We start from the raw sequence: 26,388 nt of genomic DNA on the forward strand, positions 1-26,388 counted from the left end.
AAATACTCCCTTCCCAATATTGGCGCTCTGCATTAAAATAATAATAAGCAAAAGAAAACTTTAAGACTTAGCAGAAACCAAATAACAATCAACGACATGAAATGTGCTTTGCAAAGGAGGAATCGCTCTCGCACAGCCTTGCCTTCCAGCGCGTGCAAAAATGATGAAGACGTGAACGCTCAAAACCACGTGATGCAGAGCAGCCACGTGATGAAGCGGACGTTGAAGCCCACGTGATGCAGTGCAGCCCACGTGATGAAGTGGAGGAGGGCCTTGCTATTGTCCGTTTCTCGAGTGGGAACTAGACCCTACCCTTTACGAAACGCTCATATCCAGTTTCCAGGCAGCGTCAGGTGAGTGCATGCGATCCAGCTCTTGTAGTGAATTTTATATGCATTTCTTTTAGCAGCCATTAACTTAGACGTTCTCACCCCTTTGCTGTTATATTGTTAAGAGGAGCCCTTTTGTAACATCTAGGAATGCACGTTGAAGCTGTAAGTCCCTGTATTGTACTTATCACTTGTTTAAATTAAATATTGGAAGTGCGTGATTTTCTAAACATATGGTTTTGAAATTACACGGGGCAGCCTGTTGTTGGCATAGACACCATACCTGCCTACATTTGAAAGTCAAAATTCCTGAGATGTATGCCCCGCCCACAGTCACACAACTCCGCCCGTTTTCGCATGACTCCGCCCACATGTCAAAAAGGTAAACTTTGTAATGTGATGTGACGTCAGAAATTTGCAGTTCAAATTGAAATATGTACATTTCATTAAATTGCCTTTTCACAACCACCCACGTTGCATAGAACAAAAGGCATTCGCCTTCCATAAAGTCAACACGTTAAAATGTGCACATATAAACTCCAAGAATCAACACAAAGGTTTTCCTTGAATTTTGCAGTACCGAAATTGGACATTTCATCGTAGTTGTTTTTCATCAGGTTATGTAGTGCAGTGGTGAGTTGTCCTGCCTGCAAAGCTGATGGCTGTGGTTCAATGGGGATGAGTCCACCCTAACCTGGGCAGAAAGAACGAAAGCAAAAGAAACGCGCGTTTGCATTGAGCACTGAAAGTCGGCAAAAAAGTGAAATGAAAGGTGAAGCAAAATAAACGCGCGTTATTTTGCTTCACCTGCATTCTTTTTGCCAATGTGGCGGAAACATTACAGTCATTGCTGCAGAGACAAAGCCACACTTGGGCAGGGAGCCGCGGTGGCATAACAAAAAAAAAAAGCAATCTGTGAAAGCTGTCCCCCACCAAAATCCCTGAGATTCCAGGATCTTTCCCGGAGACCCAGAGAAATTGTTAAAATTCCTGAGCCTCCGGGAAAAATCCAGAGGTTAGGCAGGTATGATAGACACTCTATAGAAGCTCATTTACGTTATGGTTCAGGCTCTGCGATGCTCGCAGATGCAGTACCTGCTGTGCAGCTACTACACAGACCCTGCTCTGGTGTGACTTTCACAAAGTGTTTGTGTAGGGGTGATGGAGTTCTTTCTGTGAATTGTTTGGCGATTCTTGTGGCGTAGTAGTATGTGTTTTTTTTTTTTTTTTTGCTTTGAGGACTTGCTTTGCACAGTTTGAGTTGTCTTTTGTATTTTATTTAGTCTTGTCTGGTGTATTGTTCTCTCCAGTTGTTTCCATTTTGCGGTTGTTTTTTTGGTGTTTTTTCAGTTCTTCTGTGAACCATTTTGCTGCCACTTTTTATGGTGTTGCTTTGAATGTTTTAGCTGGTACTAATTGGTCAATGGCCGTGGTGATCCAATTGTTGAGTGTGTCTTCTGTTGTATCTATGTTTGTATCAGTGGGATCTCTTTCTCCTAGGTTGTTGTGGTGGGTTGATAGCATGGCGTCCTTGTCTGCTAGTTTTGTTGCAAAGTTGGGGTTGTAAGAAGATGGTCTGTAGGTCAGTAGTAATACTATGTTGGATTGGTCGTTGAGTTGTATCTTGATTAGGAGGGATTCATAGTCTTTTGCGTTGGTTGTGATGATTCGAGATGCTCAGGAGTGTTTTTTGTGTATAATTGCGATTCCACCTCCTCTTCGTTTTCTTTGTTGGTGTGTATTCATTTATAATTGTTGGATATTGCTTCGTTCGCGATGGTCGTCTGATAGCCAGGTTTCTGTAAGGAAGAGCACATCTGTGCCCCCTTCGCTTAGGTCATTGGTTTCTGTTGAGTGTTTTGCCATGGATCTAATGTTGAGGAGGCTGCAGTGTAGTTTGCTGGATTTCCCTTTTGTGTTGTTGTTAGTGTTGCTTGTTCTGACCGGTGTGTTGTTGGTTGGGTTTCTGTTCCAGGTGGGTTTTTCCCAGTTGAGTCTTTTGGGTGGTGTTAGGAAAGATTTCTTAATTGTGGGTAGTTTTCCTTCCATGTGGCAACCCCTAAGGATTTTGCTGTTGTTTTCACCAGGATCTAGACTTTGCCAGCGAAGTGCAGTCTTCTGCCGCACTCCTCTGGGCTTTCGCTCCATTCTTACGGGGAAACTGACATGCCCTTAAGACAGTCAGTACCGGGAAACGTTTTCCGTAGTTCTTTTATCATGTTGCAGCTTTCGCGCAACATGACACAAGAGGGCACTGTAAGCTAAGTTACTTCTCTCTTGGGTCTCTAGTCTTCTACAGGCCCTAGATACTCTCTTTGGATTGTTAATGAACGGTGCAAGTGAATCATGGACGGGACTGGTGGCAACGATCGTTTCTTTGTGTTTTTGAGCTCCTTTTGGCGTTTAAGCGCGTTTCTCGCGCTTAGCCCAAAATGGTGGCCTGGCTCCCAAAATGGCCAGACCACGAGGCTCTTTGTCCTGTCCGCTGACCGTCTTGCCCCCTTCACCTTCCCCAGGTCAAGCCGACCCGGGGCCTTCCTTATTTGGCCATGTACTTTCCCGCGAAACACAGATGCTTTCGCGGGCTTCTACAGGTCTTGTGGGTGCTCCAGGATGTGGGCTGGGATGTCTGGTCCCAATACACATCCTGGGTGCCAGAGAGTCTAGTGTGTCGTGAATGCCTGGGACATCCGTGGTCCGTGATAGGTCCACGTATGGTGTGAGTGTTTTGTAAGCAGATCTCCCATTGGGTCCCTTCCGTTTTGGCGCAAAGGGAACCATGGATAAGAGGGGGCTGGAAACACCACTACCATGTCGATCTCCTGAGTTCTCACGAACGAAGGAATACAGGAGCCAAGTATCCTGCAACTACGAGGCTGAACTGAGGAATCGCTGGTGACCCGCTGAAGGACTGCTCTTCTGCATTGCTGTCGCTTTGTGAAACCCTTTCTACCTCTGATCGATCGAGAAGGCCTGTACTGGTACTTCGACCCCTTGGAATAGTGGGAACAACTATTCTCGGCATCTTCACCATCTCCTGCACGTAAGCCTTCGGAAGTGTCTCTGGGCCATCCATCAGACTGACCAGCCTACCCAGGAGTCTTGCTCTGTAACCGCCGTCAGGTTGTGTTGTATTATGAGTCCTTGTCACTCTCACACGATTCGTACACTTGGCGTTCCCAGGTCTGAAGTGAGTAGTGTACATTGGGCTGAAATACACACGGCCGCTCCGTTGCCCTGCTGTGGTAACAAACTGTGCGGGTTCACTGCGTTTGGGACATCCTCAACTCTAACTTCTGCTGCTGCGGAATCTACACGACGCTGAGACGTCCCCTGCTCGTATCTGAACCTGCCAGCATTGAAACTGACGCGGAGAAGCCTGGGTCTGCCTGCATCGGGGACCGGTGAGTAGCATCGCTAGGAACTGGTCGCCCTCCTGCAGGAGCCCATAGCTTTTCCCCGCTGTGTCTAACAGCACGCCTTTCCGTACTCACGCTCTGCTTCTGCCCACAGTGGAGGCTGCGCTTGAGTCGCGGAGCTCTGTTCATCTTCATTTGTTCATCGAACTAAACTGCCTGATTCCCTCAAAGAGACTCCCCTTTTGCCCGTTGGCACCAGCGTGTGCAGGGACTTTTGAGCTCAAGGCTCCACTCTTCGTAGGGCTTGGACTTCCTTTTAGTTAGGTGCCTCTGAAGGCGGACTGGGTCTAATTATTATTCGCACTGCCTGTTTTCCTCCCCATCTAGGTGGTCTACACATTTCGTGCGTCTAACTCGTTAGACTCGTTTGTATTTGTATATATATTGAGTTGGTTTACTTGAGTTTTATTGTGATTTCTCGCTACGGTCAATGTTACAAAGGCCTTGTAATAAATGTGTCTATATTTTTAATATAACACCTGCTTGGAGTAATTTGTAAGTGTCCTTGCTTTGTGTGCTCATTGCGGGCTTTCAGTCACCCTCACCCCTCTTGAGCCCTAGTCTTGACCGCCGCGATCGCTACCCTGATTGGTATGGCTTGTCCAGAGGTTACCCTGTTCCAAGAAACTAGGCTGGCCTTCTGAACCTCTGCCCCTCCAGGACAGAGTTCAGAAATCCATCTTAACAGGTGGGGTGGTTCTTTGTTGGTCAGTCTCTTTGTCGAGTAGACCGATAAGGTTTATGGCGGGGTTGTTTGTTTCCGGGCAGTAAATAGGGTAGCTACCCCTCTGTTGTTCCAGTCTTGGTGATATAGGGGGTGTAGAGTGAGTGTGATGGTTTCCAATTTGTTCTTTGTTCTGGTTGGGGTATTGTCCATGGTGGAGACCGGGTTGGGATGGTTTATTAGTTGTCATCCGTTTGGAGTCCTGGTTGGGTCTGTATTTGTGAAGCTTGTTGGCTGTCGGTTCATTGTTGGTGTGCTGTTTTTGTTTACCACGTTGTCGTATGTGGACAGGTAGCGAGCATTAGTCTGTCTTTGCTCTGTTATTTGTATGTCTTCTTGGGCCATCTCAGATGTTTGTCGAGTTTTTTGGGGTTGTGGGATCATGCTGGTCCCGAGTGGTTTGTGATTTCTTATTATTTCTGTTGTCTCTTCTGGCTTCTTAGTCTTTCTTGTGGCGAGGCATGATGCGTGGGTTGTGTTCCTTAGAGGGCGTCCTCTTTCGATTGGTGTTTTTCATGGTCTTTTGGGTTTAGTCTTTGCTGTTTGTGGTTTGTTGTTGCTTGTATTTGGTAGGTTGTGGGTAGTTGATGGGACTTTGTGGTTCCGTTTGTTTATTGCTTCTTTCTTTTTTGGATTCTTTTCTTTTGATTTTTTTTATCCTGGAGGTACTTTTCGTTATGGTTCTTGATTATTGGATTTTGCGCAAAGCAAACGTGAATATTGTGTGAAGGAGTGCATATGAATACTGGCATATATTGGTGCAGTCATGTTAGGGAGAACTCTCATTTCTGTGCTAATTCCCTTCAACCTTAGAGACCCCCAGCTCTTTTGCTGGACTGTAGGACTTTTTTTAATTTTAACCCTGGAGCGAGTGAGACCCTTTTCCCACTGCATCATGTGTTTTGACCTTTTGGATTATGTGTTTTCACTGTTTTGGGAGTCTGACAAACTCCATATGCATCTACTTTTTGCATGGTGACACACATCAACTTCAGTGCAGTGTCACTGAGAAAATCTATAGATTTCTCATAAGGTTTAAAATATCTTTTCTTGTGTGAACTACTGTTTCCAAGAATAGTAAAGTGAAAATGACTTTACTTTTTCTCATTGTGGGTGTGACGCTGGAAATGCATTGGAGGGACAGGGCCTCCCTGTCCTTGTCCTTTTTCATTTGTGTTCTGTATTGTTTCTGCCCTAGTGTCCATGTGGGATTCCTGGCAGTGCAGCTCTTCCTGTTTTTGGCTTGGTGTACAGACCCATGGGATACCCTTATGACACCCGTGGGTGGGGGTGGAACCCTGTGCCCCTAGTGTATGTTCTTGGGCACCTTTTGTGTGGCCCACAAAGCAGGGTATGGGCTAGTGGCACCTCCGTGTAGAATTTGACAGGTGCTCTTATCCTCCATTTTGGGATACCCAGGCCCTGGCATTGGAATCAGTTGATTTGATTCCTGATAGGAAACACGATGGCCTCTGTGGCCGCTTGCTTTCTATTGCCTGTTACCTTGTTTTCCCAAAGTCATGGGAAGCCCTGGCTCTGTCCCTTCCCCCTGACTGATTGTTGGGTGGAAGTTCCATATATGGTGTTGTTGTGAAGTCCAGGCCAGACTGGCTGGAGCCTTCCCAGTGACTGTATGTTGTGGGTACACCCTGTGGGTGGGACTTGGGTGAATGGAGTGTGTGACCAATACGCACTTCTTGTTGTGGGTGTCTAGTTTCTGGTGTTCGGCACAATGACTGAGACAGCCCTGCCCGAAACTGGTATGAATGCAAGGTGGAGTGTTGAATGGCTGGGTACTTGTCCCAATTCACATAACTTGTTGTGAGTGTCTGGAGGGAAGTGAATGGCTTGAATGCACTATGCACCTGATTGGCTGGCTGCCTGCCTGCATGAATGCCCTTCTGACCGATTGGTTGCCAGAGTGTGACCCAGCAGAATGAATGGGAGATCAACTAGTATATCTGGGGGCCTCTCACTGCTAGAGTTCGTGTTCAGAAGCTGAAGAGAAACTGGAGTTGAGACTGAAGCTTAACCTTGAAGCCCTACTGGAAGAGAAGTCTTACCGCTGCTCTACTTCGTCGATCTGAAAGCTGCTGTGCCTCCAAGGACTGACCCAGAGAGGACCTAGTTAGGCGCCCTCTTCCCGAGCTACGAGGGACCATCGTGCACCAACTGATCTTTGCCAAAGCTCCCTGGTAGACAGACCTGCGACAGGCTGCCGACTAGAGACGGGGACCGCCGCAGAATCACAAGGATAAGTGCCCGGACACTGTTGTTCATCACTGTCACTGACCACTGTTGCCGTGCTCCCTTTGCCTAAGTAACTAAGTAACGTTTGATCCAAGGACGCTCTCACCTGCACCGTCGACCGATTTGTCCCACCAGAAAAAGTCGAGGCTGTAGACGCATTTGCCAGTGGGTTTTTCGCCACCTGACTGTACAGACGCCGGACGACTCAACGCCCTTGCTGGGCCACAGTTCTTCACAATCTCTTTGCGGTCCTGAACTATCATCATCGAGGTGCCCCGCACGCCTCTTCCTTACAGGACGCCAACACTCCGTCGTCGATGAGCTCCGCTAGGAACAAAGCTGCCACTGCCTCATCGTCGTTCAACCCTTTTCCTCACGGGATCTCGATGATCTGCGGCTCCTGCCTTAAAGGGAGCCGCTCGAGAAGGATCCGTCGACGACCAGACGATGAACTCTGCTATTCCAGGTACATTGGGGTTGTAGACCTATCTTAGAAGGAAATAAGACTTCTAGAACAATACATGGACTGGGCTTGTGAGATATCTTTACTTTACAGGTTGCCCGGGTGGGGGATCTCCACACAGAACTGTGTCTAGTGGTAGGGGCCAGTATTGTCAATTGTTCTAACCAACTGCTTTCCTCCTATGTCTATTGTTGGTTACCTTTTTATTAAGTGATTTGTGTGACATTTAACCAGAGTACAGTTGATGCACTTTAATGGAATCTAATAATAATTGTAGTACCACTTAGAATTGTATATATTTGCCATTATAGATTAACTAAGCACAAAGTGAGTTATTGTGATTGTATTTAACCTTGAACTTAATTATATGAAGACTGTGTTTTAACTAATACAGTGTGTGGACATTCCTTTGTGGGGGCTTGGGGACTACCCTGTACTTATGAACTAGCCTGCATCACCTCCTGAGAAGCTAGGCCTTCATTGCTCGACTACGTTACCAATAATAGAGAATCTTGGCTGGGGTCCTCTGTGCCTCCCCTCTACCATATACAGAGCAGAAGTACAGACCCCCCCTGCAGTCTTTACAGTGGGTCCAGGACACACCATTTTATGTGGAGTGCTGGAGGGTTACCTAGACGCCCCTTTTCCTACATTCTCATGTAACATTTGTATGTTGCCCTCCCTACTTTTAAATGACTAGTGGCAGTGGTTTAATTTTTTCCTACCATTGTGCTTTTCTACCGTAGGCTGAACCCTCAGCTGCAGTATAGCACACAGGGGTGACCATTTTATCAAAACGGCCCCTGTCTTCTTTTTTTGCCATTTTCTGTTTGTGGGGTCTTTCTTGGGTTTTACTCTGTGCGTCAAACAGATTGAAGCCCTTTGTTTGTCTTGCCTTTGGTGCACTTCAGCCCTAAATCCTGCCTCTGGCTCCAGTGTGTCTGGAAGGACAGGATGTGAGAGAGGGTCCCGAAACTCCCCTGTCCTTTGTCTCTAGGAATGCCTGAATGCAACCAGTCCTGAATGGCTGGCTGGCTGTCCTTTCAGGACAGCAACCCTGATGTGTGATTGACAGCCTAGGCTGTGCATGAATGGGAGAAACCTGCTTAAAAGGTGAGGGTTTTGGGACTAGAGGCAGAGTCGACCACTGGGAGAAACACCCGACGAAGAAACCGTGAACAAAGCTTGCTGCATCCTCCTGGACCATTGAATTGCCCAGTGAAGCCCTGCTGCTGTGCTGAAACTCCCTTTTCAGACAGAGAAGCTCCGGAATGGACTTCTCGCCTTGGGTTAGTGGGACCATCTTCCCTGTCTGGCTGTACTTCTTCATTACTGCAAGAACCAAGTGCCAGGGGTTGAGTAATCTGTAGTCGAGTGAAATGTCTGAAATCTGGCTAGAAGCTCCAGGAGTCTCCTAAGGACCCTCCAGAAGTAGGACGACCAGAGCTAGAGTCCTCTCACCAGTCCCTGGGAGTGAAGGAAGCCCAACCGTTACAAGAGATCCGCAACAGTGCTGTTTACTAAACGCTGAAACCGCAAAGTGCCGCTGAACCGAGAAGACCCCGTAGCCGCCAACGACCTTCGAAGTTCCAACCCAAGGAGCGCTACAGATGCCCTCCCTCTTGTCCCCACGACTAAGGCTCAGGAACACTGGGTCTGCTACGCTGTAGCAGGGCAGAAGCCAACTGGACCACTCTTCTTCAAACCGGAGGTACTGTTTAGACTTGGGGTACTTGCCTCACTGTCTTGTGGCCTTGTTTTACTCAGTTGGGAATTGCAGTGGCTTACTTCAGAGTTGATTCCAACTCTGGTTTTACAGCGTGTGACCATACAAGTGATTTTCTAACAAACTCTGTAACTTTGTGCAAGACATTTGATTCTAAGAAGTGCCTCAGCTCCATAGACTGTTTCAAATTGACTTTGGTTGTCCTGGGTCCCTGCAGACTCTTCTAGCCCACTGACTCTGATATGGTTTGTCCCTCATAGGTGGTAACTTGTCTTAGACTGTTACTGCTGGGAAAGGCTTGTCTAGATTTCATTGGAAGATTTAGTTGTCCTCATGTATACTGAGAACCTGTTTAACCTTTTTCCTTCCTTAAACCTTTCCTTTCTGCAACCTCAGAATCTGCAAATGATAACTAGTGTGATATATAAATGCCATTACTGTCCTTGTGATTGAAGTCACCCCACGGTGTAGCAATTGTGTATGAAGCATATCCAGAGATTATCCACTAACTTGCTCAGATTCTGAAAAGTAATTTAAAAGTATATTTACATTGTTACATGAATTGCCTTTCTAAAGAACGCTTATTTAAAAAATGATGTTAATTAAATAAATAACTATTTATAACTGAAACCTTGAGTGTAAGTGTTACTTGGCTACTTGTATTTACAGATTTCATTTGTACAGCTCTACAGCTCACAGTTATCCCTCTTGAGATAGGCCTGGCTGCTCAGTCACACTGCCAACCTTTGTAGTTCAACCCTATACCAAAAGGTGGGCTTACCTAATACCAAGCAGATAAGCGTTGTGTAGTCTCAAACAGTGGGACAACATCAATTCTTACCTAACAAGTCAGCATGGAAATGTATTGATTGTGAGGGTGCTGGGTTCCTGCTTTTGACTGGGATGGCAAAGGATTCTCACCCAGTGGGTGCATGCTATGTTTAGGCCTCTTTCTTCCACTTTGGCCCAACATAGTCTCAGGCTTTATCCATGCCACATTGGGGATTGAGAGGGTGATGGGTGCCTGCTTTTGACTGGGATGGCAAAGGATTCTCACGGGTGCATGCTATGTTTAAGCCTCTGGCTTCCACTTTGGCTCAACATAGTCTCAAGCTTTACACTTGCCACAGTGGGGGATCATTCAGCATAAATGCAACTAAGCAAAAGCAGAAAATCTGTATTGGTCCGCATATCATCCTACAAACTCTGATGTTCTGAAGTAATCAGTAAGTCATCCCCAAATCATCAAGAACAAACATGTTTCATGGCAATGCTCTTGAAGTAATATTCAGGTCATCCTAGAATCATCAGGGACAAACATGCAATCTCTTGACGTGATCAGTAGGTCATCCTAAAAGCATCAGGAACAAAGAGTTTTCTTTTTTAAAAACTTTTATTTATTTAGCTTGGAGACACAAGAACAGGCAAGTTACATACAAGGCATATACAATCAGAGCATTGCAGGCATTACAGACGTATAAAGCCAATACAAGAACCGGTTCACACACATAAGGAGTTTATCCGAGGCTGGAGTGGGGCTGGAAGGGAGACAATGTAGGGGGAGGAGTAAGAATGGTGTGGGGAGAGAGCTGGAGATGCAGGAACTGAAGCAGAGTTAGTAGGAACGAAACTTTAACCAGATATCCCTAGGTCTTGAGTGGGCAGACTGTTGTGCAGCCCAGGATTCTTCGGTGTCTGAGGCCCAAGTGACCGCCCTGAGCCACTTTGCATGGGTAGGTGTGGTAGGCCGGAGCCAGCAGAGTAAGATGGAACGTTCTGCAAGTAGCATACAGAGGCCGGCCAGTTTCCTGGAGCCTCGGCTGAGTTCGGGGAAGTCATGGAAAAGACATCTCATTGGGGATGGAGTGATAGGGTGTTCGAGGATGTTCAAGTTCAAGGAGGTGGAGCGTCCCAGGATAAATCCCGCTTGATCAGGGTGAATAATATGTGGCATGTAGGGGACAAGGCGTAGGGCTAGCAGTTTGGCATAGATTTTGACGTCCCCGTTGATAAGTGAAAGTGGGTGGTAGGAGCCGCATTTAGTGGGGGGTTTACCGGGTTTTAGCAAAACAGTTATGGTGGCTTCTTGGAGCGAAGGGGGGAACTGACCTGTTCCCACTGATTCCTCCCATAGGGCCATTAAGCGAGGGAGCAGGAGAGATTTAAATTGTTTGTAGAATTCAACGGGAATGCCGTATGAGTCTGGGGATTTGCCTGAGGAGAGTGAGTCTATAGCGGCTGAGAATTCCTCGGGGGTAAATGGATTCTCAAGGGAGCCGATGGTCTCGGGGGAAAGGATCAAGAGAGGAAGATTATCTAAATAGGAGTCAATCTCCAATGTAAGGACACTGTCTGCATTAGCATATAGGGATTCGTAGAAGGAAAGAAATTTGGAGTTTATATCTTGCAGTGTCATGGCCAGGGTGCCATCAGGTCTTTCAATTCCAGAGATGGGCGGGGCGCCAAACTCTCAGCGGAGGAGCCTGGCCAGGAGGCGGCCTGGGCGTTCGCCCTCGCCGTATTTCCTCGCAAGGCCCGGGCTGTCCAGAAACCTCAGTTCACGGTCCGCAAGAGAGCGGAAGGTGTCGAGTTCCGTACCGATTGATGCTAGGATTTCAGGGGTTTGATGTAACGAGCATTGGTCTTCCAGTGCAGACAGCATAGCCTCACTCTCGGCAATATCTTTGCAAATTGTTTTAAGAATGCCATTTTCTTTGGACAGGGCGATACCTCTAATATAGGCTTTGAAGACTCCCAAAGGGTGGCCTGCGGAGACACTGTGTTGGTATTGAACTAAAAAAACTGCTCGATTGTCGTCTCAAGCTCGAAGCTGAAGACAGGGTCGAGAAGGGAATGAGGTTTCATTCTCCAGCGTGTGGTTCGGTCGCGATCCGGGCCCCACCACAGGGTAATAGTCACTGGTGAATGATCAGAGAGAGTTCTGGGCAAGATCGTTAAGCGGGATATATTTCTTACCAGAATGTCAGACACTAGCCATCTGTCAATTCGGGAGTAGACGTCGTGCACCGAAGAGTAAAAGGAGTAGGAGCGCGAGTCGGGGTTGAGAAGCCTCCATGCATCCACCGGGGCCAGTCAGGGGAGAGATAATAAAGTAGTGTAGGCAGCCTTGGAGAGTTGGCGGGGTCTGGAGCCGGATCTGTCCAGGTCCACGTCGAATATCGTGTTAAAATCACCTCCCCAGAGGATTGGTAACAGCGGGAAACTGTCAAGGAGGGACATGAGGTGTAAATAGAATTCCGGATCATCGATATTAGGGCCATAGATTTTTAACAGGACCACCTCGTTATTTTGTAGGGTACCATGGAGTAGAACATAGCTGCCCTGGGGGTTGATCAGTGTAGCTATGGGATTAAACCTTAGGCTCCTATGAATTAGGGTCATAACCCCACAGCTTTGGGTGGAGTAATTAGTGTAGTATCTTTGAGGGCCCCACATTTTGGCGAATTTCTCACAGAACTCGGTGCAGGCATGTGTTTCTTGCAAGAACAGGATTTTGGCCCTGTGTCGTTTGGCCTGAAGCTGTAATTGTCTCATTTCCTTATAGTTTCCTAGGCGTCGCACATTCCAGCTCATGAATGTCAAGGTGTCCTCCTTCAGCAGATTAGGGGTGTTTATTAGCAGTTGCGGGTGAATAGGGTGGTAACCCCCATGGTCGGTTCATCGAGTGATTAGACCTGCAACAGCGTCAGATCCATACTGCCCCATGCACCACCTCTTCCGTGAATACCAAGCCTTTTTTAACATAAAACCCAACAGTACCCACCCCCTCTCACATCCCTCCCCCAAACAGAGGAATGATAACCCCATACCCAAACAACCAAATCCAAACCAATGGCATCAATGCCCGGGGGGCCTGTGAACTGGCCTGGCGGCATTGCTCCGGACCGGAAGGCAATGTAAGGATGAACATGGTGCCTAGTAATGGTATCGGGCGCTACCCGGGCAGGGCCCTACCCAGGTGGACGAGACCCGGTCGCACAATAGCAACAACAGATTGGTCAAGATTGGGAGGAGCAGCCTCCCAATCAACCAGATCATGACAGTATACGGGTTTAACAACACATATTAAATGGACATTGTAGAAGTGAATGAGCGCTGGAGACGGGAGTTAGACTAGAGAGGGCTTAGCAGCGGGCCCAGAGGTCTACTCTAAGGTTGTGAGGCCATGCGTTAATTTGTTAATTGCACATTTCTGGGGCCAGAGAGTATCACTTGCAGAACACAATCGGCCAAGGCCATTACCGTGGCAATGAGGACCCCAACAGAGTAGTGGCTGTTGTTAGCAATAATTTGAAGGGCACCATACCAATGTTAGGTGAACGCCGCTGAGGGGGATTTAATTGGAGAAGCGTTCAGCGTTGAGACCGAGGGGCTCCCTCAGGGCTTGAGGGCAATCTAAGGACCAGGACATGCATGTTGTGGGTAACCAGGACACATAGGTAGGGAGCGGCCCCTTCCAGCACTCATTCAACAACTAGGAGCTACTATAGTGAGTCGAAGTCCCAGACCATAAACAAACAATTAAGGAACATAGCAGTAACAATATGTGTTGCAAACGAGATTCAGCCAGGGAAGTATTCATCGAGGAATCTGGAGGCCTCCTCCTTGGATTGTGAAAAAGTACACCCGGTTAGAGTGTTCGATTCTCAATTTGGCAGGGACAGCATGGTGTATTTGACCTGCAGGTCTCGCAGCCTCCTTTTCACCGCCAGGAAGGTTTTACGTTCCCGTTGGACCGCCACCGAGAAGTCTGGGTATAGGTGGATCCTGGCAGCACCCAGAAGTAGTTCTCCCTTGGCTCTCGCCGCTCTAAGGAGGGCGTCACGGTCATGGAAATTTAGGACTCTAGCTACAATGGGTCTTGGTGATGCGCCCGGTTTGGGTTTTGCCATGAGGGCACAATGGGCTCGTCCATTGCAAACTGAGGGGAGAGCTTTGGAGAGTCCATCAATTGTAATAGCATGCGCTCAACATAGTCCTCCACAGGTTCCTGTATGCCATCTTCGGGTACTCCGATAATGCCGATGTTGTTACGCCTCGAGTGAGATTCAAGGTCCTCGTTCTTTTTCTAACCTCAGTGACTCGGCCAGAGAGTGCGGAGACCTCTGCCGTGAGGGAGCTTAGGTTATCCTCAGCGGTGCCCACTCGTGTCTCGATCTCGGTAAGAAGACCGTCGGTCCTTTCTATGTGGGCCTTGATGGAGGATAGAGTGCCGTTCATATCGTCAAGCTTGCTGTGGAGAGTGGTGAACCCCTCCCATATGTATTCCATTATTTTTTGAGACTCTGCCGGGTCTGATGCTGATGAATTGGATGGTTCCTGACCAGACGCCTCCCTCTCCGGCCCCGCCGAGGACTTTCTAAATATGTTGATCGAGCTTTGCTTCTTTCCAGTACCCTTGGTCATGATGCCAGGAGAAGGGTAGGCCCAGGGCGTCGGGAGCGCTGTGGCAGGCCACAGGGTTTCTGGTCACCGTTGCTTGCTGGATCGAGGACCAAGAGGGGTCACAAAGTAGCCGGTGAGTGAGGCCACCAGTGCAGGTCTCACCGATAATCCTGAGCGAGGGCCGAGGGCCAAGGGCCAGGGATCGGTGCATCGTAGCCAGGGTGGAGAGAGTAGTGGCTGTGGGCACCGCTGTAATTGAGTGACTTGGGAAGATTACTCCTTGTGTCGAAAGGCAGGGCAGCCAAGGTACTCTTACACAGTAAATGTAGCTCCTAAGAGGCAAACGGGGCGCCCGAGGCCCGGCAGCGATGGAGCAGGCAATGCAGGGGGTCCACGAGTCCCAGGGCACTCAAGTAAAATAGGGGAACCAGTCGGCACACACCGCGGTGGAAGGGACCAACGTGGAGTACCTCCAATCACAGTCTATTAGAGCCTGGAGGCCCAGGAGAACAGGTGGAGGATGTGGACGTAGCCACAGCAGGCATAGCGGAGTGAGGTACATGCGCTGATATTTGTACAAAGGGTAGCAGGGTATCGTGCCGCTGCACAAAACTAGTATAGATGGGGGTTTTGGGGGGGAAGGACCCGCACAAAGTTTGTGTCACAAACCTAGCATGGATCGAAGACCCGTACAAGGTTTCTCGTGTCACGAACCTAGCACAAATCGAAGACACGCGCAAAGTTTCTCGTGTCGCTCTGCGAGCCTAGTGCAAATTGAAAAAAACGTGCATAGTTGACAATTTGCAAAACTAGCGCGGTTTGGAAATACCTGTACGAAACTAGCACAGATCGAAGAAAAGACCCGTGCGAAGTTTATGGTCGTGCTACACAAAACCTACATGGGAACGAAACACCATGCTCTGCGCCAAACTGTGCCAAATTTCATTGGCTTCAGAACTGTAATGCTGAATTTGCAGAACGGGCTCAAGCGGATTCCAGTACAGATTCTACACTTCTCACTTCGCTGGCTAAAAATGTGCTCACCCATGTCCCAACCTCCACTTCAGAAATCCATTCCATCTACCATATATGCCCTCACCCCTCTTCACTGAGAGCATAACTCCCAACCCCCACAACTTGTTAGTTCCCCTCTTCACTGAGAGCATAACTCCCAACCCCCACAACTTGTTAGTTCATACCCCCAACACACCATGGCTGTTTTTCACACCGCACAAGGATGTGAGAGGCTGGTTGCAACTGCATATTGTGAGAGGGAAGGGTAGGACTAGGAGTTGTAACGAATACCTGGTTGTCATCACTTCTCCCTTAGGGGGAGCCCCTTCCCAGGAGGCCAGAGAGGTGAGGCCGCTACCTGATATCCCCCTGAGGTGGTACTCGGCGGGTGAATCTCAAGGGTCGGTTTGCCCTTATGGATTAGTGACAACTTGGGCAGAACATGGTATCCGCACTGCCCGCCTTGCCCTAGCCCACCATCCTCACTAACCCATACCAGTACCATTCCCACTGCTCCCATGTGTTTCCCTTATACTTCCAGTGTGGGAAGTACTGGGACGAAGAACAGTCACCCCAAATGGAGTTCCCCTTCCTAAGGATGGACTCTGTTAGTTCTTGGGAGACTGGTTCATTTAGTACTCGGAAAAAAGGAGGCACGGAGTACCGCGCAGAACCAAAGTGAGCAGTCTAGTGAATACGGACTTGATCGGTGTATAAAAACTGAGGCAGGCCTCAGACTTATGTGGAGCTCTCCCTGGTTCTCCCTGGAGGAACCAGGAGTCCAGAGAATGAAGCGCTGTAGAGAAGGCAGTCCAGGATGCTGCGAAGGGTGCATGTTGCCACAAGGAGGGTCCCGAGTCAAGGGACTGCTCCACAAAGGAGGAGGAAGCAGCTCCTGGTGTCCTGCTGGGTCGGCGACTTTGCAGAGAAGGAAGCAGGATCGCCAGAAGGGAATTTCCCTTGTGGAGCCGCCGAAAGCCAAAGGGGACCACTGACCGGGAAACACTGAAGCGGGCCAGAAGCATCATCGAAGCCCTGTGAGCATGGCGAACCATAAAGACACACAAGTGCGAAGTGAGGAGAAAGGGGCCCAAGGCAATGGTGTAAAAACAGGGAACCTGGAGGGAAATGAGAATCAGAGGTATGGAACCCTAACTCAGAGAATATAAAGGGATCTGAAAGCCCCCAAGTTAATCAACATAGTTTCCGTACCCAGCGGGGAGTATACCAGGTGGACTTAATGTGGTGAGAAGAAAGTGCGAGTCTGGGGCTCACACCCAAAAAGGCAAATCTTCATAGTTACAGTGCCTGGCAGAAGAGTATACCAGGTGGACTGTATCTGCCAGTCTGGGACCCACACCCTCTCAAGTGTCCTCATCACTCTTAATAGTTACAGTGTCTGACAGAAAAGGAAGCCAGGTTGATTTTAAGACTTAAGAGCAAAACAAGGGAAAGCAATCATTACCCACGGCACAGTTTTGGATGCATTGTAAGGGCAATACATGGCCAAGTGGAAAACCAGGTTGGTGGTGAACGAAAGTCTTAAGACCAGGGGAAGGGATTCATCATTCTCTTGGCATTCTAAGACACCAGAGAAAGACCCAGGCAAGGCAAACATTCTCCCAGGAGTTTTTGAATATTGTGAAGATAAAATACTTTGTTTTCCTAGTACGCTGACAGAGTCAGTCCAAGGAACATGTTGAGACTTTGTTTTGATGTTCTACCCTTGAAGAAAAACATTTCATTTTTCCTATAACTGAAAAGGGGGGGGGGAAATCATGCAGAGGAGAGTGTCATCCTTCTGAACTGAGAAGATCATCCTTTGTCTTGATTTAGAATGCAAGGGAAGGAAATTGGTTTCTGACATGACGGTGGACCACTTACTTTGTCAAGACCGCCTGACAGAACCCTTTGTTTATTTTTTTTTATAACATATTTTATTGTATTTTGTTGCTACAAAACAATAACGTACAATACATGCACATAACTTACTTCCAATAAAACAAGCAGCCAGGCATTGTAGTTCGACACTATATACAGTTTGGGTACAATGACACTTATTTGACGTCTTATGACAGCTCCCGGATTGGGTCTTTTTCATGTTTTACAGTTTTAAATACCATGGTCGCTTGGATTGATTGTTACTACCTTTGCATAGTCTGTTCCCATTTCTGCCATATTTTGTCTGCTTTCCTCGGGCATCCCCTTGCTTGATAGACTTGATGCTCCATTAGCATGCAGGCATCTACGTCTGCTGTCCATTGGTCATATTGAGGGGCAATCTCTGATCCCCATAGTTGTGCAGTGTTTCTTTTTGCGAGCCATGTGGTCGTTGAGAGAAGGAGCTTTTCGAAACGGGTAATTTCTCCTTCCTCTTCAGTTTCCAAGAGAAGGAGTCTTGGCTTGTTTGGGACTGGCCAACCTATGACCTTGACAATCTTTCACAAAACTTTCCCCAGAAGTGCTGTATCCATGTGATTTGCCATAGGATGTGGTAGAAGGTCCCCTCTTCCCGTTTACAGCGTAGGCATTTGGCGTCGCTGACTTTGCCCCAGTTATATAGTGCCACTCGGGGGTAGTATATTCTGTGCAGTATTTTCAGTTGTATGAGTCGAATCCTAGCTGATATTGCAGTCTCTCTGGGGTACATTAAGGTTGCTATCCATTCCTCTGGCAGTATCGGGCCCACATCCCTCTTCCATTTTGATTTCAAACCCGACATCTCTTTCGTGGCAAAGGAGGAGATTCATTGTACATAGTAGATGTGATTTTGGTTTCCATGCTGTCTACGACTATGTTCCTTTCTATTGGTGTACATTCTGGCAGGTCCACTAATCTTGTCATTTGCTTAGTGATCTCATGAAATAGCTGTGTGTAGTGATAGTTTTCAGTTGATGGAAGACCATGAGTTGCCGATAGTTCTGCAAAAGGTATGATTTTGTCCTCTTTGATCATTTGCTGGATAGTCAATATTCCCGCTGTTTCCCAGTTTGGCCATTTTGGCAGTTTGTTGAGTTCTGTGAGGTAGGCATTGTTCCAAAGAGGTTGCACAGGGGTGATTTTGTTTTCCCAACCAATGTGTCTGTGTGTTTCCCTCCAGACTTGGGCTATGTGGGCTGTTATTGTGCAGGCGGGGGGACGGCTTCCGGTTTTATAAAGGCTTTCGATTGGGGTCGGCCTGTATGTGCGGTAATTCCGGGTTACCATGTAATATATCATTCACCGTCGCCATCTGGGTCGCCCAGTAGTATAATTGAATGTTTGGGAGCCCTATCCCTCCCTCCCATACTGATCAGTGGAGGGTGCTTAGAGCTATCCTCGGGTGTTTACCTCCTGATAGTAATTTCCATATTATCTTATCTATTTTGTGAAACTCCACTGTGGGGATGTGTATGGGGGCATTTTGTAATATATATAAGAAACGGGGAAGGGTGAGCATTTTGAAGAGTGCTGGTCTTCCTAATAGTGTCAGTGGTAGTGACTCCCAGTGGCCCACGTCCTGTGCGAAGTGCTTCACTATTGGATGTAGGTTCCGGATCACATAGTCTTGTAGTCTGTTTGAGATCAGAATGCCCAGGTATCGGAATTGGCTCAGTTCGATTTTATATGGGGAGCCTTCGGGCGGTATACAATTAACTGGGAAAAGTACTGATTTGGCCCAATTCACTCTCAGGCCACTAAAGGCGCCGTAGTTTATCAATATCTGTGTAACTATGGGACATGAGCTTGCCGGATCGCCCAGGTAGACCAGAAGGTCATCTGTGTAGAGAGATACTTTATCCTCCCATGTTGGGCTCCATCGGAAACCAGACCACGACAGTGCGTCTAGCAGGATCACCGCCAATGGCTCAGAATCCTTTGTTTATTTGAGGGAGAGGAAACCACTCTTAGAAATAGTTCGTTTTTTTAAAAGTTTTCCTTTTGGTTTTTAACAATAGTCTCTAACCAAAAACATACCACCTGTGTGTCAGTCTCCTACTTTTGCACCCTTACAGAGTAATACAAATTGCCAGTAAGTAAGTAATCAGCACATTACTTCCACCTCCCTCTTCCCCGTACTTATGAGGCATAACAAATACAGCTGGGAAAAATGGTCCATGAAGAAAACACAGACCAACCAGAGTGCAGTTCCAGCACCAATTTATTACCAGATACACAGCAAATCACCCTTGAACATGTATAACAGCGCTCCACACTCTCTCCCCAAAAGAGGTTGACCCCTGCTTGCGCAAGTTGAGGCGATACGTTTTCCAGTTTGCCTGGGTCGCTGCCCTTCAAATGTCCCCAATAGGTACTCCCTGGCCGCAGTCCATGATTCTGCTAAGCCTATAGTTGAGTGATTGTGAATAAAAGCTGCAATGAAACCTGAGCCACTCAATGGGCCATTACAATTGGCTGACACATCCATCAGCTAATAGTAGGGACAGTCGCCCTCACGCCTGGCTTCAGACCCACAAACGTAAGAAGCAAACTGTCAAATGGACGCAGTCCTGTACAGGTACATCAAGACTGAACTTTTGATATCCAACTTGTGGCACTGCTCCTCTTCCAGAGAAGTGGGATTGGGTAAAAGTATGGAAGCGCAATGTTCTGCGCCTTGTGAAACTTGGAGAGAACCTTCCCAAGAAATCCCAGGTCACACCAGGGAATAATCGAAAGCACCTAGACCCACCGGAAAGGAGCTGAACGCTAACACCCCAACCTGCGGGCTGAGGTACTAGCCACCAGAAACACAGCTTTCCAAGTGAGAAACTTGATGTTCACTGGTTCAAACAGAGAGTCCTCTATGCAACACCAAAGAAACATCCCACGAGGCATCCCTGCATACAATATGAGCCTGGTCCGCAGGAAACCAGAGCTGAGTGACAAGTAGCTCTCATTCAATACTCCAAATCTAAGGCTTCCTAAATGTGAGCTCATAGAGAGGACATATCCAAGCCCATTTCCCAGCCTTCTTGCATGAATTGGAAATTCATTGTCACAGAGCAGTTCACTGCCTGTATAGACTTCATGGCGCACCACAGTGCAAGGTTCCAACAATGCTTAGAGTTTGAGGATTGTACTGCCAGAGCAGCCTGGCAGTGTCAAACCCTGCCTACGCAACCCCTGCCTCTCAATCTCCAACACCGGTTCTGAGGGGGCACTGGGAAGATGGCAGATACTATCCCGGAGTGAGCGCCAGGTCAAGCATAGCAGGAGCATCTTGGCAACACAGGTGCCACCAGAATGACCTCCGACCCAGAGTTCTGGATCTTGATCAGTACCTTGGGAAGCAGAGGTAACGGAGGAGAAGCCCCTCCAGTCAGGACAATGTCATGGCATCCACTCCACAAGTCTCCGGAGAAGTCAACCTGGAGCAGAACCGGGACAGTTTGGCACCTTGTGGAAAGTCAACCAGATCCAGCACTGGCACAACTGAACTTCCTGCATATCAGATGAAACACATACTGGCACAACACTAACCAGGAGGAATGGAACACCCTGCTAAGACTGTTGGTTTGTATGTTGTCTGCCCTCCTGATGTGATCGTCTGCAGAGACAAGAAGTTTGCGTACCGCCCAACAGGTTGACATATTGTCTGTCCACACCAGAACCGCTAACCGCAGGATCTAGAGAGAAAACGTTTGAAGACCCAGGAAAATTGGCACCAGCTCCATCCAATTGGATGAATTAGAGGTCAGCACAGCCATCCAACACCCATGAACTCTTTGGGTCCCCAACTCTGCTCCCCATCTGTGGCCACTGGCGTCAGTAATCATGTTCGGCAAGGGTTAAGCCAGCGGAAATGCTTGCCGAAGACTGGCCATGTCCCTCCACCACCAAAGCTAAACCCTCAGCTCTGTGGAAACGGCGAAATGTGACTCGTTAGCCCGAGAGTCCATCCTACTGCATCAGTAAAAGTGAGACACCAACTGATGCATGTAAAGTCTTGCCCATGGAAAGACAAACATACACTCTGCCATGTGCTCCTGCACCTTAGAGCACTTCGCTGGCAATAATACCGTCCCTGGCTAGCAAGACTCCCAAAAGATGCAGTAGGCTGACCGCCTGATCCAGCTGCAGCAACATATGCCCTTGCACCATCCTAAATTGGATCCTCATGTACTGAAAATTCTCGAATGGCTCCTAGCGAGACTTCGCCAGATTGAGCAGGAACCCAGATCCTGCAGCTCCGTGCACATTATTCCCACGTGCTCCACCAACAGATCCCTGGAGGATGCCTTGACCAACCGATCATCCAGTTAAGGAAAAACCTGTATGCTACCCCCTGCCCCCCACCCCTTGTTGTGAAGGAGAGCCACCACCGAGTCTAACACCTATGTAAAGACCCTGGGAGCAGTCTTTAGGCGGAATGGAAGAGCCCTGACCTGGAAGTGCCTGCCCTTTAACAGAAACCTCCAATGTTTCTGATGGGACCTCTGAATGAGCACATGAAAGTAAGCGTCCTGAAGATTCAGGGACACCACAAAGTCAATCTCCTCAGTCATTGAGATAATCTTTCGCAGACTGTCCATCTTGAAGTGCGGGGTCTGTACCGTACAAACACACTCGCTCCCTTAAGGTCCGTGACTAACCTAAACTTGCCATTTGGTTTTGGAACAACAAATATAATGGAGTAGAAGGCGGGAGTGCTCTTCAGTAGAACCTCCAGAATCGCCACCTTGGTGCACAAGTCCAGAATCCCCTGCATTCTGGCCAGAGCATTGTTGGTCCCCCTGGGGACAGGAGTGGTCAATGCCCTAAAGCATGATGGAAGAGAGGCAAACTATATCTTGTACCCCAACTGAACAATACTGTTCACCCAGATGACACATCCAGGAGCTAACTGAGTCTGATCCCCACCCATCTGGCATTAGGATTGCTGCGCTGTTGCCAGAGCAAAGGGCGTGCCGGATTTAAGAAACAATTTAGGACAACTGTGGGTTTCTGATATCCCCCTTTTGGACGTGTTGTACCCCTGAAGTACCCCCCCCCCCCACCTTCTGGGTCTTACTGTCCGAATGCCTGCAGTGCTTGTCAGCCTTAAACACACAATGCGCACGGCCTTCCATGGAGCCACCAAACAGCACCTCTCCTTCAGAAGTGATTTTTAGTGCCACCGCCTTTAAATGCCCATCAGAATGCTAATCCTGGAGGTGCAAGTGATGGCGGCCGGACACTGCAGCCCCCATGGCCAACGAGCCTCCCGGACCCCATTGTACACCAGATCCAACAGCAGCTCCACCAAGACTGCATACATAGCCTGCAGCTGTGGCACGCAGTCAGCCCTGCCCACCTACTTCTACACACAGCGCAGCTTCCAAATCCCAGACCAGAGGAGCTCTCTGGCGCACCCAGAAACACCCTAACCATGCCCGTTTCTCAGCTACCTCTGCCCACCCCCTCTCCATCTCCCACCTTCCCATCCTGTCTACCTGGCCGGAAGACCTACCCCCATCCACAGCACACAGCGTCCAACTGTCAGACCAGAGGAGCCCTCTGGCGTTTAGAAAAACATGACCGCCCCCCTGCATCCCCACCCACCAAAAGCACAATCCTTGCACCAACTTTCAGGAACTCGCCCTCCACTTAGTACACCCGCACCCATCCCTCGCCTCCACAGTCGGAACCCCCAAGTACCTCCGCGCACCACACTTCATCAAACACTCATCCCAACCCCCCCCTTTGCCCCCTCCACCCCTAACCTTATACCGACTTTCCCTTGTATTTCTGACCCGTCCCACACACTCTTCAACCCAACCTCCAAGAAATACTAGCGGTGCTGTGACAGCCAAAGCCCACTCCCACTGCTCCCCACTACTACCCCTACCAGCACGATCAGCCTAACATCCACTTCACTTGCCCCATCCATGCCTCTCCCCACAAACATGGCCCCTCGACCACCTACCCTCTTGCACACACCTCTAGCACCCATAGACCATCCTTTGCGCTCAACTCTGCTTCGATCTACTGACCTCACCTTTCCCAGCCCCTTCACCACGCCCCTCTGTTACCCATACCTCCCAGTTCCCTCTTTGAACACAACTTTTCTCCCCGCCATCTCCACCCACCCACATCACCACCACTTCACCGTTCCTCCAGGAACCAAACCTAAACTAACACCCCAGCTCCCCTAAACATCTCCACCAACCTCCGATCCCACACCAGTCCTCTCACGAAGGCCTGCAACTGCCCGCCATCTTCCTGCCTCTTATCCACCACCACCCACTCTCCGCTCCCACCAACAGAATCCGTCCCCCTGACCAACTCCGCCCCTCCAGTCAAACCGACGACCCAGTCCAATCGATCGCAACATCCTTCCCAGTGACCAGTGGGGAGAACACCATCCCACTGGCCACCCTGACCATCCCAGTCCTGCCAGCTCCAGATACCTGGGAAAGCACCACCCCCACAACCTCCCACAGTCTCCTGCCTCTTTTTCAGTGCCCGCTCTGTGGCCAAAAACAAACATAGCATCTATGACCTCCTAACCTCCGACAATCCTGATCTAATTTTCATCACTGAAACATGGTTTGATGACAATTTCAAACCAATCGCACACAAAGCATTCCCACCCGACTACTCGCTCATCACCCACAACAGATTCCCTCGAGGGAGCAGAGTAGCCATCCTCCACAAACCACACATTTCCATCATCCTCCCTGAAACACAGCCCTGTACAGCTAACTGTGAATCCCTTTAGTCAAATTCTCTCTGCTGCCCGTTTCTCTGGTACAGCTTCCTACTCATCTACAGCCACCCCCTGGATACGACAGACATTTCGCCAACAGCCTATGCGACTTCCTAGCAGCCACATTAGTTCACCACCCAGCACGCACCCTACTGGGGGACTTCAGTATCTGGTTTGACGTGCCCAACAACATGACTCAACCCCAGGTCAACAGTCTAGAGGCACTTAACCTTACCCAGCTTATCACAGCACCCACCCACACTGCAGCCACACCCGTGATGCCATTTTCAGTTCCCCTAACCTAATTTCCACACCCACCCCTAACCTCCCCATCTGGACAGACCACTCAGCCATACCTTTCTCTCTCTGCACACCACCTGCCTCTCAAGGTTTCCTCCATCAATCTCAGTTGTAGTACTGAACCCAGGTCAAGGTACTACCTGGCTGGGCTGAAGCACTGCTATGCCCTCCCCACACTCCCAGCCACAGATGGACCCTTACCCATTGAGCTCTTTGATCCTGGCTAAACAACTCCCTCACCCCCTCCAGCTCCGCTCCCTCCTGCAAAGGATCAACCCCCAAGTTGTTTGCCCCCCACCTGAAGGCATTAAAAACCCAAAACCGCTCGAGCGAGCGCACATGATGAGTCTCCAGAACACTTCAAAGCAAATTATTGTTCGCCCACCATCATCGGAACTACAACAGGGATCTGAAAGGCCAGAAAAGCCAATTACAATAAAAGAGCAGCAGCAGCAAAAACCTCCACAGAATTCCTGAACCCTTCCTGCACCTCTGCCCTGACCACCTCCTCGCAAACGCTCTGTAACTCCCTCTCTGAACACTTCCACAAGACAGCCGCCCTCAACGCCAAACTTTCCAACCTCACTGCCCACCTGCTAGAATTAACCCTCCTGCCCTCCGACACCCCTTTGTTTTGCTCTTTCAACCCTATCTTGAGCGAGGAGTTTGTCAAACTAATATCCAACAGCTGGCCCTCCGGCTCATCCATTGACCCGCCTCTCTCCTCAAAGAAATCTTCACCTTCACATGTGCAGGAGAACTGGCGAGTTCCAACCTTAATGACTCCCTTACCTCTGGCAACTTCCCAGAACCCTTCAAAACTGCGCATGTCAAACCCCTTCTAAAGAAAGTATCCCTCAACCCTCTCCAAACTATTTACTAAATGCCAATTTCCAACACCCGATTCTTGGCAAGGCTCATAGACCGCACATCATACTCACAGCTCAACTGTTTTGTGGAATCCAACAACCTCCTAGACCCTGCACAATCAGGTTTCCGTCCGCACCACAGAACAGAAACCACACTGATCTCTATCTGGGATGACCTCAAAGTCACTGCAGGCTTAGTAGGATGTGCAGCACTTATTATTCTTGAACTTTGAGCAGCGTTTGACACTGTTAACCACACAATCCTCCTTGACAGACTACACTCTGGGAATCTGAGATTCGACGCTCAACTGGATATCCTCATTCCTCACTTGTACAGCAAACCGCCAATCTCCCCCTTTCTCCTCCACTGCACACCCAATGAGAACTGGAGTACCCCAAGGTTCCTGCCTCTCACCCCTTCTCTTCAACCTTGGCTCCTCAGCCCAGGATCATCCACTCATACAACCTCATCCGCTATAACTACGCCGATAACGCACAAATTATCCTGAGCATGCTCTCATAGACTGATCCTCGCCTGACCTAGCAGCATGTTTTCCAGACCTTGACCTCTGGAAGACGAGTAACCATCTCCTTCTGAACCTAGGGAAAACACAGATCATGGTGTGTGGCAAAACAGCTCGATTCCTGCAACAGTCTCCCTGGTCACCATCCCTCGGCACTCCACCCCTTCCCCCACCCCACCTCCACCACTGTCAAAAACCTTGGCTGCACAGTTCACTCTGACCTAACTCTGTCTCACCACATTAACAACGTATCCAAATCCTGTCACTTCGACCTTAAGCTTCTGAAGCACATCTTCCCTTACCCCATCAAACCCAATAGACTGGCAGCAAATTATGTCAATTGTCATGTCTAGACTGGACTATGCTAACTCTCTCTACCTGAGTGTGCACCACCCTATCAACTGAAGAAACCACAGAGTCCAAAACCCGGCTGCCAGACTACTTCTTGCACTGGGATGAAGGGATCACATTGTCGGAAGGGTTTGCGGGTAGAGATTGCCCACAAATCCAAAGGGAGAGAAGTACACAAGAAGCAGGAGTGTAAGGAGTCCTGCAGAAAAGAAAGGATAGGCAACAAAGGCAATGAACAGAAAAGGGCAGGGAGTGCAAGTAAAATAAACATGTTATGGGGGCGCTGTTGAGCAGCCAAGCAAGATGGCCGCTTAGTGCCGGAGCTCCGTCACAGCACACCCA

At 48.8% G+C, this 26,388-nt stretch overlaps 1 protein-coding gene across 2 annotated transcripts in view; it reads left to right on the forward strand.

Moving 5' to 3' along the window:
• The first annotated feature begins 216 nt into the window (after positions 1-216).
• IST1 (IST1 factor associated with ESCRT-III) overlaps positions 217-26,388 on the forward strand; it is a 615,340-nt gene continuing 589,168 nt past the window's right edge. Inside the window, exon 1 of one of the 2 annotated variants that reach the window (XM_069635496.1) lies at positions 217-353. The gene's annotated coding sequence lies outside the window, so the exon portion shown is untranslated. The remainder of the gene's footprint in view (positions 354-26,388) is intronic. The other variant, XM_069635499.1, reaches the window with a different exon arrangement.

This window comes from Ambystoma mexicanum, chromosome 1q (genome assembly GCF_040938575.1).
Source record: "Ambystoma mexicanum isolate Mex_15411 chromosome 1q, UKY_AmexF1_1, whole genome shotgun sequence".
Classification (NCBI taxonomy): Eukaryota; Metazoa; Chordata; class Amphibia; order Caudata; family Ambystomatidae; genus Ambystoma; species Ambystoma mexicanum.